Source organism: Gallus gallus, chromosome 7 (assembly GCF_016699485.2).
Source record: "Gallus gallus isolate bGalGal1 chromosome 7, bGalGal1.mat.broiler.GRCg7b, whole genome shotgun sequence".
Classification (NCBI taxonomy): domain Eukaryota; kingdom Metazoa; phylum Chordata; class Aves; order Galliformes; family Phasianidae; genus Gallus; species Gallus gallus.
The window spans coordinates 17223736-17242865 of record NC_052538.1 but is presented as its reverse complement, the minus strand read 5'-3'; the positions used below and the strand labels follow the sequence as shown (position 1 = coordinate 17242865).

The window sequence follows — 19130 nt, the reverse complement described above, 5'->3', positions numbered from 1 at the left end:
TCATCATTCTTTTGTATGCTCTCTGGTTTATGAGCCTCATGTGGGAAAGATAAATTTAGCATAAAATAGACATAGTGCACTAAATCACAGAAAGAAAAATACCACATTAATAAGTCAAAATGAAGTGGTATTTACGACTCAGTGTTAAGGTAATTTAGAGTTACAGATCAATATTTTGTATTAGTTCTGAAGATCACGGTCCATTAAAGTATCACTATGTATATACCAAGGCAATTAAAACACCTGTAGACAGTGATAAAGTCTACTTAGAATTGAAATTATCATTCTGTAAAATACATATTTCTCAAGAAAGGTTGTAAAATAGACGTAGATGTTTAATTCATAGCTTCCACTTAGGTATGGTCTGTGATTAAAGCACTATGTTATTTCTTTGCTAGTAGCTCCAATTACCCACACTCCTTTGCAGTCTTTGAACCTTCAGGTTGCTGAATGACCTGATGCAGAGTGCAGAACATTTGAAAATGAGTGGCAAGGGTTTTCTTGGCTCATAAACATTAATACCGTTGCCTAGTGGAATTTGAAATAAGAGAGGTGTTGCTTTGTTACTCTTGGCTCTCAACAGCCTTGAAACTTTATTTTTTATGTTCTGTAGACACTAGCTTTACTCCCTTGGGCAGAGAATCAACATTCTCTCCGAGCCCTCTGCTTACACTACTGTGGAGTGGTATATGCCATAAGAGATACTGGATCTCCTGAAGTGTCTCTGGAACTTTCTCATGCTGCTGCTGATTATTTGATCTCTCACAGCCTCTGTTTTTAGAGATAAGCTCATGATTCAGATCCCATTTTGTGCAAGCACATTTGCAAGTGTGCTCTTGGTTGTTTTTTTTTTTTTTGGTGGAATGAGATATGCAACCTTATTGCTGTCATCTGGTTGCAGTACTTGGTGCTGTTTCTATGCAAGAACATTACCATTTGTTTGTGTGACTGCCCTTTTAACTTCCTCACGTGTCCAAGTGTGATTTCTATATGAATTAATATCTTACAGAGGGTGAAAAATTCTGTCAAGAAGTGCTGTCCCTGCAAAGCATTATTAGCTGGGTGGACGGTGAAGCATAAAAAATTTGGGAACGTTGAAATGGGGTGAAAAGCCTTATCTTTTTATTATTATTATTATTATTTTCCGTAGTCTCCCACTAATGTCTTTTACTCAGCATGTGAGGAGTGCAACACCTTGTGGTGGTGGTCCTGGGGTGTGAGGGGAAGTCATTTTGCCAATCTGAGAGCATGTGGTAAATTATCTGACACCAACATAAAATGGAGGGTGGAGGAGATGATTGTTTCCTCACTGGTTTGACTTTGGGATCGGAGGATTTCTCACAGCTTTGGGATTTGGTAATCTCCCAGCTGCAGGCTTTGAACAGAAAATGCACACCACTGTCAGAGCTAAGTTCCTCAGGTCCAGTGTGGGATTATGGTGATAACTGCATGCCTTAATGAAATCTCATAGCTGGGATTTGAGAAGGAGCTGCTCAGAGCATGCCAGCATAAGCACTGGCCTCAGTGATGAGATGCGCAGCTCTCAAGGCTGCTCAGAACAGAAGGCAGAAGGCCAGCAAGCAAGCAAAGCTTCTAAGCACTGCAGAGATTTAACAGTTTGGAGATGTTTATAACTAGATCGTTATAAATGCTGACCAGGTAAGGTCATCTGGATCTATCTCACAAGCTGCACTGCATATAGTAGTGAGGCACTCTGTGTAGATACAGAAACCTATTTCAGTGCCTGGGGTGGGGAAAGAAAAATCAAATGCTTATTCGAGGCAGTGTTCAAATCCACAGTGAGTGTGAAAGAGGAAAACTTGTTTGAAAATATTTCTAGAGGAAGTGAGTGGAAATCTGCAACAGTTACTCTGAGGGAATGAGAAACATTTGGTCCTCCCCATGGTTTCTTTGCTTTCATTTCCCATTCAGAGCTAGAAATGGAGGAGATAAATACATCACATGGATTTCTGTTGTCACTGAAGTTGTGGTCTAACATAACCTCTACTCAGAAAGTCCAAAAAGCTTTTGTTTGTATTGGTCACAAAGAAAACCTTTGAACCGTGACGTCTTCAGGGAGAAATGCGTTCAAATGATGCCAGGAAATGGCCCGCACTGTCTGACCTCTTTCCTGCACTGCAGTCCACCTCTAGATGGGACTTGGCTACCAAAGCAGCCAGAGGCATACTTGCCCCTGAGTGCTGCCAAACTGAAGTGTTTTCAAGATAATGTGCTAAAATCCAAGAACATACAAATTTTCCCAGTGAACAAACACCCCTGTGCTCAATCAAGTGTTGTTTGGAAATGTTTCTTCTGAAACGTTGGAAATGTCTTGTTGCTATAACAGGAAGTTGCTAGTGTGCTTCTAATTTCCAAAATTAGAATAATAAACATACTTAGTTTTAGTGTATGTTTATTATTAAAAACAAGCTGCTGAGATTCAGACTCCTGCCAACAATCTTCCCTTCTGCAACACCCTGAAAAGTCTGCTTATGTAGCGTAAATCTAACCGGTGGCAGTCAGCCCTTAAATGGGGTCTAAGAGAGGTGCAGCCAGGCTCCACGCCTTCCGGTCACACAGCTGAATTGCCTTCACCTGTGCTCCCAGGGCTGACTCAGTGCTTGCCTCAGGTGATCAATCAGAGGTTCAGGCCATGACTCAACAGTTCCCATACAGTGGCTTTCTGTGACTCTGATAAATATCATGAACATGTAATCAGTAGTGATCATATAATTCTGTTGTTTTTGGTTAATGTCTTTTTCATGCATATAATCTTATTTTTTGGAGTGCACAGCCCTTACACAAAGTGAATGGCCCTGGGTTTCATTGCTTAGGCTACAGTAATCATGCCTTACTGGTCTTCTTTTACTTACATTACAAAAACTGCTGTCACTATAAAAATATAACCACGTATGGTTTCTTAAATGTGATTATTGGAAGGATCCATTCTTTGGCAGCAGCCAAGCTTGCAATGAAGGGACTATTATGATTACAACATTTTAGCATCTGGCTCAGCTCATCAGGTCTTTTGGGACGTTCGACCTAGATGCTTAAATCTACAACTGGTAGCACAGCTGTTGCAGACTCCTGCAGTAGATGCACAAAGTGACCACAAAGATAGTACTCTCTGAGTTTTTTCTTTGAGAAAAAACAGATGGAAGTCTCCTAAAAGAACATACTGCATATTGAAATTACCTATCTTGTTGCGTAATACTCAAGAATTGTTTAAACTGGTGCTGCAAAGGAGCTTAGCAATTGCTTGTAGCTGATGTGCAATTCCCAGTCAGTTGGGATAAGGTCCACCTTTCACTTTCTTATGGTTTTGAAATTCCATATAATGATATGAATATATCTTTGAAGTACAGATTTACACTTTCTCTAATTTTTGTTTGAAACCCTAGTGATAGGGAATTATTGACAGACACTGGCACATCATTCAACCCATTCAGGGCTCTTCAGAGAACCTTACAAAGTGAAAATCAGACCTTTTTTTTCTGGAGGGTGTCCTTTGTTCTTAGAGGATTAATCTCTCATTTAAACCCCACACAAAAATGCACTGGCAACTTTTCTTAGAAGTTTCATGATGTATATTTGTCATCTAATACTTTTTTTCTTTGTTTTACCTTTTTTCATATTATTTCCTTTTTGCAACACTGCTAGACAATAATGCCTCGCGGAGATTTGTAACAATTTCCACAAACCCCCTGAAGCAATGTTTACAGAGATTATGCTTTGTACTAGCTGAAATCATGTTGATGAGGGTTTAGTAACAGAACATTAAGGGAACTATTAAGCGATAAATATCACACAGGCTTTGTTGTCTGTCTAGCTGGTGAACAATGAAGAAAGACGAGGAGGAGTGTGTGGATGAGCATGGCTACTTTGCCCAGTAGCAAAGCTGACAGTGATTTCAGAAAGAACACACCTAATTTTCTCTGAGGGGCCTCTCTGAGTTTGCACTTGTGGTTCATGTAGAAAGAATGTCTTGAATCCAAAATGCTGAAAATTGTTATGGACTTCTTCATTTTTCCATACATCTTCACCTTTCCAGAAAGCATTCTAACAGGCATGGGGTCCTCAGAACTGGCAGAAATGCTGCTAGAAGCGAAGCTCCAGACGATTTATTTACTTTATTTTTGCCGAGTTTTGAGTTTCAAGAAAATTAAGCAATGGATAAATGGGTCACGTTCTTGCCTGGCCTTAGGGCCAGCTGCCACTTTGCATACATGAATGCACATGAGTCATCTCAATGCCTAGGGGAGGAGGTAGCTCCATCAGTGAGGGTAACATGACAGCTTGCTGGAAATTAGAACAGAGAGGGGCTCTGCAGAAGTTTATGAGCAGAACAGGTGGCAGAAAGTAAGGGGTAATCACACATTTTAAATAAAAAAGAGGAAATACTCTCTAGGGGCTACAAGGCCCCCAAATCTTTTGCTAGGTGCAGGAAGGCTCCTGTGAGAAACAACACATTGGCCACCTAGCAGCCGTCTTTTGGCAGGCTGCCTCTGTAACTAGAAATACTATGTATTTAGGTTACCATAGGGGTAATACATGCTTCACTGAATGTCCACCTGCTGCAAGTATATGTCAGCAGTCAGATCCTGAGGTGCCATTGCAGGTGCAGTGGGTTTTGGTTTTTGTTGTTATTATTAATCTTTGTGATAGACTTTTGGAATATAGGCTCTATTTTCTTGGCAGCACGTACAAAATGAGCTGCACAGTCTTGCTTCTTCTGATAAGAACGAATTTAAGAATGCAGGTCCTCAACTACATGATGCACTGTTCTCAGATCTTTTTTCATAGAATCATAGAATGGTTTGGATTGTAAGGGACTTTAAAGATCATTTAGTTTCAACTCCACTGCGATGGGCAGGGACAACTTCCACTAGATCAGGTGCCCAGGGCCCTATTTAACCTGGCCTTGAATGCCTCCAGGGATGGGATGTCCACGGCTTCTCTGGGCAGCCTTTCCCAGTGCTTCATCATCCTCTACAGTGAAGAATTTCTTCCTAATATCTAATCTGAATTACTCACTTTCAGTTTAAAGTCATTACTCCTTGTCCTATCACTACACTACCTGACTTTCCTCTCCAGCTTTCTTATAGAACCCCTTTAAGTACTGGAAGGCCACCGTACGGTCTTCCTGGAGCCTTCTCATCTACTGACTGAGCAAGCCCAGCTCCCTCATAGCCTCCCAGCCTTTCCTTATAGGAGAGGTGCTTTAGCCCTCTGAACATCCTCATGACCTCCTCTGAATCCACTTCAGCAAGTCCATGCTCTTATTCTGGGGACTCCAGGGCTGACTGCAGTTCTCCAGGTGGGGCCTCATGAGAGCTTCCAAAAATATTCACCTTTAAACTTTTGCTACTAGATGGATTAATTGGCCTGGGGAAACAGGTTAGCACACTATTTGTTCAAAGTAGCAGTGATCATGAGCAGCTGTGATAAGTCTAGAAAGCAGCAGAACTTCTATTTTTTATGTGCATATTATTTGTATAAGGGAAAAAGAATGAAAATACAGGAAAGGAAAAAAGTCACTTTCCTGCACCATGAAAGTCTCTTCAGGTCTCAGCTACAGGATGTCTGTGTGATAGACCCCATTACTGCAGAGAAGGTTTTATCCTTTCAGGCTACTTATTTAGGTGCTAAATAGGAAGGCAAAGAAAGGAATTTGTCAAGAGCCTTGATTTCATTTATAGTATTTCATCATCTGTCTTTGCTTCCAATTTGTCATTGCAATTGTGGTCTTTGTATTTGCCTTATACGAACCATTGTATGAATCTTCTCCGTACTTTTTCATTTTACTTCATTTTTTCACTTTGCTGTCTTTTATCTTCCCTACTCGCTGTTCATACTGACTGACCACTCCACTTTTGAAATATTGCTGACATTCTTATTCTCCTTTTCACTATGTGCCTCCAGCACTCCAGTGCTGAAAGTCGAAAAGCCAAGGTTCATGTGGCAGGTGGGCAAGTGCTTCTTTTGCAAATATATTCATTTGCATGTGAATGTGCTCATTTACACACAAATGCTTTCATTCATACCAATTAAAAGATACTCTCCCTGTGCACCATTTGTGCAAACAAAAACTAGGTTCATAAAAGCATCCAGAAAAGTAGGGGAGAGGTCAGATCTTTTGTCATTTTGAGTTTGGTAGTAAGGCTCACTTTAGACACAATGTTCACTTCTCATAAGAAGTTCACCTCTGATAATATAACCTAAAACCTATTTTCAAGTACCGTAGATTTTAAAACTAATTACTGCACAAGGGAAGAGTTTTCTTTCCATGAAGTACTACATAGTGTAGATCCAAAGTAGTTCCAATGCAAACTGTGACCACTGAGAACTACCATAAATTAACGAAATAATAACTAGATATTCAGAAGGTCAAATACCATTTCCTCCCAAAAATGTTTAATACAGACCAGAAACTCTGAAGGCTTTCCATCATGTTTGCCAAGGTAGATTAAGGAAGCATATATACCAACTGTACTAATGAGCTTTTCTGATTTTTTATTTTTATTTTTAATCTGGAGCCAGCAAACAAATTTTTCACTTACAGTAGTTACCTGATGACCTGCTTTGAAGAAGATCTTGAGACATTTATGGTGGCTCTTATGACATTTCATCAAAGATTTTAATTTTGTTCCTGTGTTGGTTTAGAAGAAAGAAAAGATAATGGTGGGACAACGTAATTCTGCAGTGCCAGTTTACTTCTGACACGTAGCACCTCAGGGAACTCAATTATGTTCCTCAGGTCAGGAGCAAAAGATGAGTACCAAAGATGAAAATACAGAAATGTTTATTAATTGGCTTCCTGTACTTTGCACTGCGTCTGCACGCAGTAACCCATTCTTCAAACCTCTACAGGTTCAAAACTTACAGTGGTTTTAGAGTAATCAGTACAGTACAAGTGACCATAAATATGTTACAGTTGGTTCTTTCACAGAAGCAGATTGTAATAGACTTCAGTAAAAGCCTGCGCCTCAAACTTAAAAGCCCTCATTAGGGAAGATTAGCAACCAAAAGTTGAGCATCAGGATGGTGACTATAGGGAGACATCTGGCAGCATTAATGTAGGCTAGCAATCTACTATTACTTCTGATGAAGATAGAGCTAACACATCAGGCAGAGAGTGATGACATGAGATTGTACTAAAATCCAGTTAACTTGCATAATTTTCAGAAGTTAAACATTTAGAGTGGTCTAAAGTAGAAGCAAGCATGGAAAAAGTAAGATTCTGCCTAATGCTTTGCACCTTCTTAGAGGCACCTGGTAGCAGCGTAGTGGAGCTCTAACACTTCTATAAATCTGGCACATTAGCCAAATAATTTAAAGTCATTACAGTCAATATGTGTTTCAAAAACTCAAGGAAAGAATAGGATGGGGTTATTCCTGGCCAGTGTTTGGAAAGATGAAAAAGAAATAACAGGAAGATGTTTCACAGCTTTTTCTGAACCACAACTCAAAGGAATCATTATAAAGTGAAGAAGTAAAGGCCAGTGTCGCCGCCTTGCACAGAAGGATCTAAAAAGTTTTTGTATTTTCTATCTCTGATTTCATTACTCCTAATAACTCGTTTCCTGATGGAAGGTAAAGAGACACCTGAAATACAGATTTGAGTCCTTTTAGTTAAACCTTTATCCCTTTGTCATAGTAGTTTTTTTCTTCTGTAGTTCCATTCATCTGCTCTACTGGAACTTTCAGTCACACGGTGTTAAAATATGGCTGTTATAAGCTAATATGCATTAACTTTTTAAAACCTGTTATATACATAACCTATTGTATTAATATAAAACGTTAAGGCCATTTTTTCATTTCCTGGGAATGGCCCATTACATTGTGAGCAATCTACTCTTGCTTTTTTAGAAAAGACTTTGAACTCAACACAAAAGGAAAATATAATCATGTACAACTATAAAGACTGCTTTTTTCCCTTTTGTGCAGTGTAACAGAGGTGGATAAGTAGCATGGTAATGAAGAGATGGACCGTCTTTATTAGCACATTCGGTGAAAGGGTTCTTTTCAGAACTTCAACTTTTCTTATCTTCTTAGTTTTCATGACGTCTATTCGGACTCATTCCTTTTCTTGACTTTCTTTTAAATATGTCTAACAGACTGGCAAAGCCAAGCCAGTTCATCCTTCTTTCCAAAGAACACTAGATACAAAGTCTAGTGGTTTAGATGCTTCCATAAAAGTTTTTCATATATTTAGAGAAGTAGTGCAGCTTGCATTTTTAGAAACTAGGCACATGCATATCTCATAATTATTCTTCAGTTTGTCTATAAACAAACACAACTAAACCTTTGCTATGATGTTTTAACACTGCAGATAAAGGAAGCTAATGAGATAGGAAGTTTCTTTGAGTAACAAAATAGAACTAGAAATACCACTTAACCCTCTGCCCTAGAAATTGGTTAATATAGTAGATTTGTAGAAGACTGTTTGATGATCCCTTGCCCTCTTCTACAATGTGATCTTCAACCCTTTTTTATGTTCCTGTGTTCCTCCTCCATGCTCCCTATTTTCTAGTGTTCCTCCTACCCCCTCTAGCTTCAGTGTTCTTTGTTGTATAGGCAGTTCACTTTTAATCTGGCTCAAGTTAAGAAATATCAATAGAGTAAAATGAAATTGCCATATGATTGCAAAAAAAGAAAAACCCTTCAGGCAGTAGAATAAGTGAAAACTACCTTTCCTACTACCATTCTGACGTAGGGACAAGTATTTCGCCTTCACCACGTTGAGCTCTTTGCACACACTTGTTTGATGTTGAAAAATTTCCCCAAAACAGAATTAAAAAGTAGACATTTTTGCCAAGTGTAATGATTTTTTAAAAAGTTTTCTTCATTGTCTAAAGTGCTCCTTAGATACAAGCACTACACATACTTACAATAGCCTTTTCCCCACAAATTTGGAAAAAAGAGGAAAAAACATTTTATTTCAGATATACTGAGTGTTGATTTTTTGGACATTTGAATTCAGGACACACATCTAGAGGTGCACTATAGTTTCTTTGGAGTCTTCAGCTATATCTGACTGGTCAGAGTGGTTGGGAAATAACAAGCTCTAACTTGTTACACTGTTCTGAACATGTGTTATTTGTGTACAAGTCCTGACACATGGTTATTTCAAACTGCCTGCAAGATGCATAAAATCTTTTGTTAGATGTCGATTCCTACCATACTCTTACTAATTAAGCATAGGAAGGACCTTACTGTGTTGAAGGGGTTTGCTTTTTGATACAAGTACTTACCTGCAATGAGGCTATTCAAGTTATTGTGAAAGTTTTTGAAATAATTTTATCAGACCATCTTCATGTCATTTCAAAATGAATATACATATTTGGTTTGCTCTTTCCAAGTTCCAAATTATCAGCCTCTCATTGAGATGCAGGTGTATTGATGAAGAAATATCCAGAAGGTAAAGCAAAACCTTGTCAATTCTCTGCACAGAATCCCTGTTGCTCTTAAAGAGTTTTCACTTATTGGCTGCAGCCTACGCCAGACAGGTATCAACTTTTTTGTTAGTATTTTGCTTGGTAGGAGGTAAGGCATAAAAGCAGTTAGCATAACTTTTCCACAGGCTGTAGTATCTTTTATGAGGGTTCAACCAGAAGAAAATTTTCTCAGCCTCACTGTATGTTCTACATCTTTTCTGTGTCGTGTTGTAGGAACTTCTTTCTACAGAAATGAATTTGAAACTGGCAGTTGAGCAAGAAGTGTTGCAACCATCAGAATGTTGATATACTACAGCACATACAAAAACTGCCTTGTTTTTATCTTTTGATCTGGTGAATTGAGCCTGTACTATTTAAAATTAAATACAAGTTGTGCATTACATCTATTCAATTACATTTAGAACCAGTAACTCCGTCAATTCAAATAAACTTCAGTACTTGCTGCTCAGGCCTTGGCAGCTCATGGGGTCAACAATATCTGTTTCTGCAGCAATCAGCCAGCTTCATATCCATTTGTCTTCTATTCCTTATACTAAGCTTTGCTAACCCAAAAAGAAAGCGCCACATACCTTATACTAGTCTAAGCAAGACCTATGACAAGTATACTGAACATTCAAGCCAGTAACGTGCTTGAAAGCAAAGCATATGGGTATGTTCCTTTTGCTCAGAAGCTTCCGGGAATATGCAATTAGCATGCTACAAAATCTTTAGCATAGCCACACCCATTGTAACACTGTGATACAAATCCCAGCAACTGTAGAGATAAAGTAAGAACTTTTACAAAATCAGTTCAGTCATCATACTTCCGCGTCTATCTTTGAAACCTCACACATCCAGTCACTTGTCAGAGGAAAATGGATCTCCCTATTGAAGCACAACCTGTATGGACTCCGTGTTCTAATTTTTATAGCTAAGAACACAAATATCTTCTGTGTCTTCAATGCAATAAAAGCACTCCATGTTTGAACAATGGGACAAGGCTGAGAGCATCACCAGATCTGAGTTCACATGGTTCATAGTTCTTGCCTATGACTGGCTATACAGGTCCTTTCTGGCTAGCCTGAGAAGATGGTGAGGATGCAACAATTAACCCTTAAACCCATTGCTAAACAGACTGAGTGAAGCTGCCACAATATACTGTGCATTACTTACACAGATGGCTCACTACCAATCTGACTCAGTCACCAGCACAACATCAATGCTTTCTAAAGGCATCTGACCTCAGTGCTCAGATTCTAGACCGACAGGTGACAGATCCCAGGACAGTAGGCTCACATCTGCCTGTGAGCACACCTTGCATACTGCTCAGATGCTGAGCAATTTAGCAAAACAAATGAGCTGCACATGTGCAAACACTTCAAGATTTTCCTTCTCCCTGAGACACTTGATTTACATTTTGAGCACCTATTCACAAAAATACAGGATAGTAAGAAAAGGGATCAAATAGAAAACAAATCATGCAGATTTCTAAATGAGAAGGGCTGAAAAGCCTGTAGCTGTGTTCCTTTATGAAGATCAGAAAATAGATAATACAGAACTACAAAAAGTACGTAGACAGATTTGCTACTTTCAATTACTAGTTCTCACAATTTAAGAGCAGAGCAGAGACAAAACAGAAGTGCCATATACATAAAAGCTAAGTTTAAAACTCAAGAAATGTATTTTAGATGCAATACGTAGATAAATGGAAACAATCACTAGAAGGAGATATCTGCAAGACCAACAGATTAGCCAAACTGAACAAAAGAATAAATCATTTGTAAAGGATAATAAGAACAGCCACCAGTACCAAACTAATCATCAATGCAAATATTAACTGACTGGGCCATAAATCAAAACCCACCTATAAAAAAAATATTTTTCTTCATTGTCCTCTTTAAGGTTCCTTCATATTTTCTCAGAACTACCTAATACTTGCCAGTTTTAGAGGCTGAATGATGGGCTGGGCAAAGCAATGATTTGATGAAGACTGACAAATGCAACATTTCTGTTCCAGAACAGTCACTAACAGGCTGATTCCTGCATGCATGCTACTTTAGCATTTCCCCTGGGACTACTGACAAAGGTTATTCCTTCTGGCAAATTTGTTTATTTACTGTGCAGCTTTCAAGATTTTACAGGGAGATGGGCTGACTACATTATTTCTCTTCAACCACAAATGGTGACTCTCATAGACTACAAATGGAAATGGCTACTATCCAGGCTGGTCCGGGCTTTGTAACCCCCTGATACAGACAGTTACATGCCCTTCCAATAATTTCTGAAGAAAAAACCCCATCCTGGAGAGCTGATTAATGCATATGGAGGTCGCAGGCAAGAGAAGAGATGAATCAGATCAATTGTACAGGTAGCTGGCCTGCCAAATTCACGCACTGTGCCTCATATTTTTGTAGTTGATAAAAAAACACCAAGACTTTTCTCACAGTGATTTGCTTCATTTTCTTTATCTCAGTTACAGTGGTAAGTATCCAAATAGGGAAGTGAAGTTAAATTTGGCTCAGCTTCTGAAAATATGAGGTTTGAATTTATGCTTCAAAGTGCAGCTGCAGTGTTGCTGTGAAATATGCTATATTTACACATCTGCTATAACTATACATCCACAAAGACAGGAAAAAGCATTTCAGATTTTCGTGAAATATAAAGCTGCTGGCTGAAAGATGACAGGCTGCTCTATAGCAATGTTGCTTTTTATCGTGCTAAGCACTTACTGTGAAGTAGTCTGTTCACAGCATTTAAATAAATATGGAAATATTTTATTTTAAATATAAGCTTAGGTAAGCCTTGGATTTAATCATTATAATGACAAGATTTTGCAACTAATTTGGATTTTCATTTTCAGCTGAATGTAATACTATTTTATGAACATACATTTTATGCAGATTCCCACAGACGCCTGTGATATTCATTTATACCTACTTGCTTCTATACAAGAAATAATCTACGTGCTTATTATTTCTGTGGAGGCTCTATACAAATTGTGTAACACTGAACAGCAACAACAGATTTTTAAAAAAGCAACAGGAAAAGTGAATGTGATCTATTATTATTCCCTTTCCTAAACCTTATTCTAATTGTGAAGTTATTTTAGTCTATGTAGAGTTTAAGTCTGGATGAATGCACTAGACATAATGCTTTTTCAATAAGAAGTCTGCTACAGACAGCATTAGATTATTCACATAAAGGTAACTTTTTTATTATTTTTTTTTAACCCTCCAATCCTTGGACCACCAGATAATGTGAGCTAGTATGCTCAGCTAAAAGTTTTAGATCCCCAAATTTCTGGAGAACCAGAAATCCTGTTCTTGCTGCTGCCGGTGCAGTTAAGTTTTCTACACCACATATGTAAATCAAAACAGACAGGAATATAACGAGATGTTAATCATACAGTTTTTGCTTACTGCAGTGTGGACCTTAGCTGATTCCAGTTGAAATGAAGAAACTGTGCAATAATCTACTAAGTGTAAGAATAGCTTTGTTACTGCTGCTTCTTGTAAAGAACATGAAAAAAACATCTGGATTTCAAAACAGATAAATGTGTTAATTTGATATTCTATACCTACTCGTAAGTAGTGTTCCATGAGTGGAAAGATAAGTTAAACCTCGTATACTTAGTAGTTGGAGTTCTTCCTATCTTTTATACATCCACAGAACTGGAAGTATTCCATAACTTTAAAAGCAAATCTGAGGTCAAGAAAATATTAGTTTTACTATTAATATGTTCTGGTTCCAACAGCTATGTATCATCACTGTTTGCTTTAAAACTGTATACTTGTGGAGGGCACATACTATTCTTGAATTCCTTGCTGTTGCCCACTTTGAAATCAAGCTTATGAAATCAAGCTTATTAAGTCTGGAGGTGAGGGAAAAGCCTAGAGGAAGGATTAAAGCCAAGAATAGGGAAAGAAAAGGGAAATAGCTACAGGCCATACTGATAGCATGAAACCACTGGTATTCATCAACATGTGCACATAATGTAAGTGAATAACAAAGTAAAACAATCAGTACAAAATAACTCTATAACAAAACTGTAATTAAGATATTAAACCCTAAACTCAATATCTGATCCAACTTCCAAGCCTAAATCATTAATTTACAATAAAGTAGTTTTTAGTATTTTAAAGGTTCCATTTGAAAAACTTTGTATATGATTATCAGAAGCATATGCCTATCTAAACTGTCTGAAAACTTGTGCTGAAAGGAAATGAATAGAAACTGAATATGAACAGAACCATAATGTGTCCTTTCAGACACTGTACACTCAGGAAATTTCACAACTTACAAGAAAGTTCATGTCTTGGCATGTTAGGACTCCTCTCAATGAATCATGGAACTGCAGAGCTGAAAAAACCTCTAGAAACAATTTAGCCCATCCTCCTTCCCAGCAGTGGGTTCAGTTTCATCTCTGCCAATACGGACAAGCACTTTTTTTTCTAGAAGACTTCGATGAACAGCCCACAGTCTTCCCAGTCAATCTATTCCAGTCTTATACTATTATTCCAGTCATATGCTACTACATTTTCTACCTCTTAATGTAGAATTTTAAACTTAGGTTCAGTTTATTATTTCTTGCCTTGTGCAAAGTAAATAGGGAAAACACACAATATTATTCTCCTCCTTACAATGACTTTTTATATCTTTGAAGACTGTCATCATGTTGCCTCTGGTCCTCTCACATTCAAACCTTTCTGAAATATAGTGCCCAAAATCAGACTGGTGCTTTAGCTGTGGCCTACACAGTGTAAGAGAAAGCAGAAGTATTATTTCTTGTGCCCTGCAGCTTACTCTCCTGTTTATGTCTTGCAATTATGTGGCCTTTTTGCTATTTTTTTTTCCACAGCTAAAAGCTTTTCTTTTCTGTTGTACTACAGTGCTCAAATGTAGACTTTCACTAATGTGTGCTAGATATTGTACACTCCCAGGACAAGTGTCAGCTATTTTAAAAACATGTCAAAAACAAGTTCAGACTCTAATTTTAACTTTCTACATAATGATTGTTAGCAGCATCACACATGTTGCCAAAGACTCCAGCTGCCTTCTTTTAGTCATTTTCCAAGCAATACATACACTCAAGATGTCCTGATTTGGCAGCCAGAGCCTGAATGCTAATGTGTAGAACAAAGCGAATCACATATTTATTGTAAATGACTGCGTTCACACATGTATTTACGCACATGCATATAGGCTTCCGCATGGATGCACATACACACAAATAAATTATGTTGCATCCCATCCTGCTGGAAAGTAGAATATATTAGAGAACAGAGTAGATAGAAAAGGTCTGGAGTTGGGCTGGTCTGCCTCATGAAGCCTGCTTAGGGTCCATTTGCCACCCATTTTGGTGAAATCTCCTCAGTGCATTTTAAGCAGCTGGAAATCAATACTACAAATTTTGTTCAGCTAGAAACAAATCTGAACTTAAGTCTTTAACCTCTTAGTTGGATAGTTCTAAAGATACTTGACAGTGCCATTTATATGTAGGCCTATGTGTTTTTCTTTGTATCAATAGAACAGCTTTATACAATGTTTTTATATTACATTGCCATAAAAATCTTACTTGACCTGTAACTCAGAAGAGGTATTGCTTCATTTGAAATATCATAAATTTGTTACTGATTTTTAAATTACAAATTGGTGTTTATAACTTAAATTATTAAGTTCTGTGAGCGTTGTCAATAGATTTAAATGAATCCTTTTCACTTGAGTATGAAGTGGATGGATGCGACTCAAAGGTTGGTGCAGTCTCAAAGAGAAGTGTATTACAGGCAGCTGAGTCCTATATTTGATGGAAGAAGTCTCTAAATTTACAGAAGCTTAAAGATATCTGAATTATATAGATAGATATTAATAACTATACTCTTGAAATCAATGGGACTCCAGGAGGGAAAGCCATCCTTGCTTGGAACAGAACAGTGTAGTAGAGATGAATCAATTAATCTAAATCTAACCTTCCTTTAGGTGCTACAAAAGTAGACATTACTTCTCTTGAAGGATTCTCTAAAAAGGTCCATATGCAAATCTTCTGACAGACCAGCATTCACTTGTGATCAGCTGTCACATCTTTAACATTTGATGCATTCTTGAGTATTTCTGAAAGCAGAGAATGGAGTAGCAGTGTGGTTTAGGCCTTCAGTAATCACCTGGAGCTATACATTGGGAGTGCATTACCTTGAAAGAAATCCAGATAATCTTTTATGAAAACATTCTTCCAGGATGCAAATCAAAGACTACTTTAAGAGGGTTTAGAAATCTATTAGGCTTGTGTGCTGGGAAACTTGGCTGCTCACCAGTCTCTTTTATACTTCTGGTTCTGAGTAATGCTTTCACTTCTGGTCATGTGAAAACAAATACCCCTGTATATTTCCATGAGATCAGTACAGATGCATTCTTATAGTTCAGTGCAGATTGTCTAACGTTCTGCTGAAAATGTAATTGCTGAATCATCACTGCCTGTTCATTGTGACTAAATCCCTATTACCTTTTGAAAAACATGACTCATTTTGAAGGACACAAAAGGTATTTATTATTGTTACAGCTTCTTGACCTAAGCGGTTATCTCATGTCTGAGAGACTACAGACTTTCTGTTGGAGAAGCTAATAAGAGCAGGGGATCTCTGAAGAGAACATATGCAGATCTGATTTTGAGCTCATAGTAAAGTCTGAACAACAACACTGATTGCTTGTGCTTGTAGCATCAGTAGGTTTCAGTTCTAAATGTATGGATTTTTCTAGCAATCATTCTGCTGCTGCTATTTCAGGCTGTATTTCATGTTTTCCTACTCTTTCCTGTTTCTTATGTTTCTCTTGTTCCTCCCTTACAAAGAGGGATACTTCCAGAAATCATTTCTTCCAGGTGTTTAAAATCACTGCTATTGCACCTTTGTATGTACCTTTGAGTGATTATACAAGTTTTCACTGTTAATTCAAGTCTCTTTAATTTACCTAGAAGATATTTGTTTCAGTAGTCTAATTTACTTGACAAATGTATGCTACATTTTCTGTTGCAGATTGGAAGAAAAGAGATGGTGCCTTTAAGTACCAACCAGAACACCAGCTCAAATTCAACATCACAAGAATTCAGTCATCTTCTACTGTTTCTGTTTCAGATGTTCTGCCTTATCCCCCCGTCCAGACCAGAAACCTTGCTGTAACATCATATTCTTTTTGTCCTATATGCAGGTTTCAGATTTGTCTGACAAGTCTATGAATTGCCACTTCTCTGTGCACTGACCACCCACCTGCATAAAACCTTACAAGAAATACTTTCAAAAGCATATCAGTCCTGGACTCCAGAAAAAAAGTGTGGAAAGGAGAAAAATTGTGCTTGGGACTTCAAGTTGCATGACTGAGGAGGGTTTGTGTGAGGCCAAAAATTAGACATCAATATCTGCAAACCGAAGAGGTTATGCAGATCTAACTAGTCAAGCTCTCTACTTTATGCCTATTCTAACCTTTGCATTGGTTTAGGTGTTTCATCGTCATACTGCTTGCTGATGAGTACATTCACAAGGAGTTAAAATGTTTCTTTGGTATTCTTAGATAAGAAATCAAATTTGTGTTCCGGGTCCCTTGAGTGAACCTGAAAATCCTGAGACAACTTCCAGGCAGCTTTCCCCTATTTCCCTCGCTGTCTCTCACAGAATTGTACCTCCATGTTTTTGCTTACACCACTATTCACCTCTTCTCCTTCTTCTCTATTCCCTTTGCTTAGATCTCACCTGAGTTGGAAACAAATGCTTTAACTCGAACTGCAGTGTGGCCTATCTCCTTCCCGAGCTCCCATTACCATTCTAGACTCTGGCTCTATCATTAAATAATCTATAAAGCATCCAAAGCATCTCTTGATCTTTTCTTATTACCCTGCTTCACACAAATGCCAGGAGCATATGCATGCTCCAACCCTCTGCCTCACTTGCTGTGTGTGCGCCTTGGTTTCACTTACAAGGAGGCAGAAAGTTGTTCCAAAGATGACCAAGCTGAGATACCCACGCTTTTGTTCCCCAGCCTGCTGGGAGGCTAGAACTTGACTGTGGGAATCACAAAGCAGAAAAATACATAGTACTAGTATTTTAAGATGAGACAGTTTGGCCAGACAGTGGCAGTTTCCTTTTTTTTTCTGGCCATGACTCAGTCTAAGCCAGAATTGCAGAAAGTGTGACGGAAATTGCAAATTCAATGGCTATAGGCCAGTTAAATTTGTAACATGGTCAGCAAGAACACCCCACTTGTCTAACACAGATCTATTCTTTGCAAAGCCTTTCTGTGTTTTGCATGATAATAAGAATAAAAACAGAAAAAAGCCTTTCTAAATGACCCCAGAAACCACAGCTTCCCAGCATACTTGAGAGCCTGATAGGCAGTGGTAATATTTTTGGGCAAAGAGATATTGAAGCTAACAAAGAAGGTTGATTACTCTCTTCCTCCCCCCTTCATATCCCCAGTTCAGCAGCCCATAATTCTAGCACAGGTACATCCCATTCTCAGTGGGATTTTCACCTGAGGATTTCGTAACAGTGGTTTTGCAAGGCACATTTGTAGCAAACAGGCACCGACCATTCCTCCTCTCCACTGCAGGGTAATTGGGTTACAGTGAAAAGCTTTTAACTACGAATCTGACTGAATTGCTCAACCCCCCTAGGAGACATTCCTGAAACATGAATTTCAGTCTGGCATGCTTAACACACTGTTCCTGCAGCTGCTGCAACTGCTGACCAGAGCCTCTGTAGTAAGAGAGCGCTTTAAGACAGCAGCAGCAAGGTGAGTCTGAGAGGTTGACGGAGAGAATGGTGCTGCTAAGTGGCATTGGTTAAAACCTTCAGCATAGATTTAAGAAGTGCTGTAAGATGCAGCAATCCTATATACAAAAGCACAATTTACTGACTGTCATTCTGCTGACTACAGTTTCCTAACTGCATCACCGTTCTGTTAATCAGAAAAAATAAAAAGGACACATTAAGTTTTCAGATTAATTTAAAATATGAAAATCAATTAAGTTCCATCTTGTCCTATGTTTACAGTGATGATCAACTTGGCATCAAAGATTGCCTTTTCTGAACTGTGTCTGGTTCATACATTTACTTAATGAATATAAGCATGAGAAGGTGCTTATTATGGAATAGCTGCCATAATGTATATTCATTCTCATAGAATCAGTGTTGGCTCCTGAAATTGTGTACTTTTTACCTTGATTCCCTGTCCAATGGAATTAAAAAGGCCTTACCGCAAGTCCTATTTTTCTTCCAGAAAATATTATTCTCCTATTATATGTATAAGGAAAGGACACAAAAATCAGATTCTTCTGATAGATATTGATTCCTATCAACTTTTTATCCAATGTCAATTATTAAGTTCCCATTGTTCTTTCCCAAATTGAATATAGCATCTAGAAATTAGTATTTTAAATGCTATTAGCACAAGTTATCATGCCCTGTGCTGCTCAGAACCCTTCCCTGCCTGCCTTTCTAAGAAAGCAGTTCCAGCAAACCACGGCAAACTTTGTTACACTTTCTTACTCTATCACCTATGTACCAGAACATCTGTGTGATCAATCTTTACTTCTCTTCAGAACGAGGTAGGTGCAAATCTAAACAAACTAATGGGAGACAGAATACATAATAAGGTGATTCATCTCTTTGCTCAGCAGACTGAAAAGAAAAACCAAAGGTTTCCAAAGCG

At 38.2% G+C, this 19130-nt stretch overlaps 1 protein-coding gene across 18 annotated transcripts in view; it reads right to left on the bottom strand.

The window, feature by feature from the left end:
- PPP1R19L (protein phosphatase 1 regulatory subunit 9 like) overlaps positions 1 to 19130 on the bottom strand; it is a 113391-nt gene that overhangs the window by 77599 nt on the left and 16662 nt on the right. The gene's annotated exons all lie outside the window — the stretch shown is intronic.